The sequence below is a fragment of the Odocoileus virginianus genome, unplaced genomic scaffold (assembly GCF_023699985.2).
Source record: "Odocoileus virginianus isolate 20LAN1187 ecotype Illinois unplaced genomic scaffold, Ovbor_1.2 Unplaced_Scaffold_11, whole genome shotgun sequence".
Lineage (NCBI taxonomy): Eukaryota > Metazoa > Chordata > Mammalia > Artiodactyla > Cervidae > Odocoileus > Odocoileus virginianus.
This window is the reverse complement of record NW_027224273.1, coordinates 2343640-2345798: the sequence shown is the minus strand read 5'-3', so window position 1 is coordinate 2345798 and position 2159 is coordinate 2343640. Positions and strand designations below refer to the sequence as shown.

Here is a 2159-nt window from a genome sequence, read left to right as displayed (position 1 = left end):
AGAGACTCTGATTCCACAGAAAGTTATGGAAACACTATATACAAAAAGGATTTGGGGATATAGAAAAAATTTCAAAGGTTTTACCAGATATTCTAAACTATTTGGAAAGGTGAAAGGATCACCTTTGTGAAAATGTAGTGCCAAACAAAGCTATTATATTTGAAGAGATAATATGTTTACCCAATTGGAAAATTAAGATTTGGTTATTTTTCTACATAAAATTTCATTCATTTAGGTTATTTTTATAAACATGGCCTTGTTATTAAATTTAAACCTTTGAAACATTCTTCTTCAATCTTAAGATGTTAAGCAACAGAAACAAAAAGATGTGTATAAAGTATCTTGCAGATAGAAAAATTGCATCTATACTTCAGATATTAATAAGTGTGTTTGTGTGTGGAAGAATTTATATTTTTTATTTTTTTTCTGAAATCTGTAATGTAATAAACCCTATTAATTCTGAAAAATATTGCATTATTTTAGAGAGAAATATGGTAAAATCTTCCCCTAATCTAATAAATTAACAGTGTTAACTATATAGCTTAACTCATCATATAGAACATAAATCTATAGTCTCAAAGAGACATTTTATACCCCAAAACTATATGTACTTCCCCCAAGAAATCATGGAAATCATAAAAATGCATTTCAAACAAATATGTATTTTGAACTAGGAAATTTTGAAAATATTAAAGTATATTTTGATCATTCAAATTATTCAATAAGAGATGTTTTTCATCATCCCCAAGTTATTTAGCCTGAGAAGTTACTCCAGTTAAAAAATCACATGTTGCTTTCCTGAGAAGAGCATTTTTTCGTTGAAAATGGGTGATATATTTTCTTACTGCCTCATTTTCTTCTTCTTATCCAGAGCTTTTTCATGGCATTTTGCATCACTTCATTTCTCAGAGTATAGATTAGAGGGTTCAACACAGGGGTGACAATGGTGTAAAACATGGTCAAGGATTTACTGATGGGTAAAGTAGAAGGAGGTCTCAAATACAGAAAAATACAGGGCACAAAGTAGAGGACCACCACAGTAATGTTGGAGCCACAGGTGGATAAAACTTTGCACCTCCCTTCCTGACTAAGATTCTTCATGGAGCACAGGTTGACCCCACAGAAGATGAGTAAGAGTGAAGGACCACACAGGTGACCCCATCATTAGCCAGCACCGTGAAGCCAATAATACGGATGTCAGTGCAGGCCAGTTTTAACAAGGGGTACATGTCACATCCGAAGTGGTCAATGACATTGGGACCACAGAAGGGAAGATTGTAAACAAAAAGAATATGAACAATAGCATGTAAAAACCCACCAGTCCAGGCTAACAGCAGTAACAGAACACATATCCATTGATTCATTATTGTCATATAATGCAAAGGTTTGCAGATGGCCATGTAGCGGTCATAGGCCATGACCACCAGGAGTAAAATCTCAGCACCACCAAATAAATGCTCTGTAAAAAGATGGATCATGCAAGCTTGGAAAGAAATGGTTTTCTTCACATAGAATAAGTCTATAATCATACTGGGGTGACTGTATGGGGGTAAATGATAAGTTACCAAGAAAGAAGTACATAGGGACATCCAGTGTTGGGCTGGACACCACAGTCAGGACAATGAGGAGATTGCCCACCATGGTCACAATGTAGATGAGCAAGAAGATGACAAATAGTATTTTCTGACCCTGGGGGCTCTGAGTGAGCCCCAAGAGGACAAACTCAGTTACATTGTTCCTTTGTTCCATAGGTCTTTCTGCATCTTTTATTTCAGAGTTCAGGACAACATTTCCTATCAATATAATTATTACGACTGACGTCCTGATGCCTGTCATGATAATTTGTTCATTCATTCAACAAATGAGCAGTATGGTTCTTATACTTTCAGATATTATTAATATGATCAAGGCTTATTAAAACATCATCATTAATCTCAAAATCTTGTAAAATAATGGAGAGGCAAGTAATTAGAGACATTTGTGGGAAAAGATACATCATTAAATAAATGAAGTGTCACTACTAACTTTCCATCCAGAAGATAATTATTGTACATATAGCTAATAGATATTAAAAATTAAAAAGATAATAAAAGTTTAATAAAAAGGTAAAGCAAGATTTACTTTATATTTACTTTCCATTTCATAAAAGAGTTACCTTT

The 2159-nt window shown here is 33.7% G+C and overlaps 1 pseudogene; it reads right to left on the bottom strand.

The window, feature by feature from the left end:
* Positions 1 to 849: 849 nt before the first annotated feature.
* Positions 850 to 1749, bottom strand: LOC110151086 (olfactory receptor 4A47-like; annotated as a pseudogene).
* Positions 1750 to 2159: the final 410 nt, after the last annotated feature.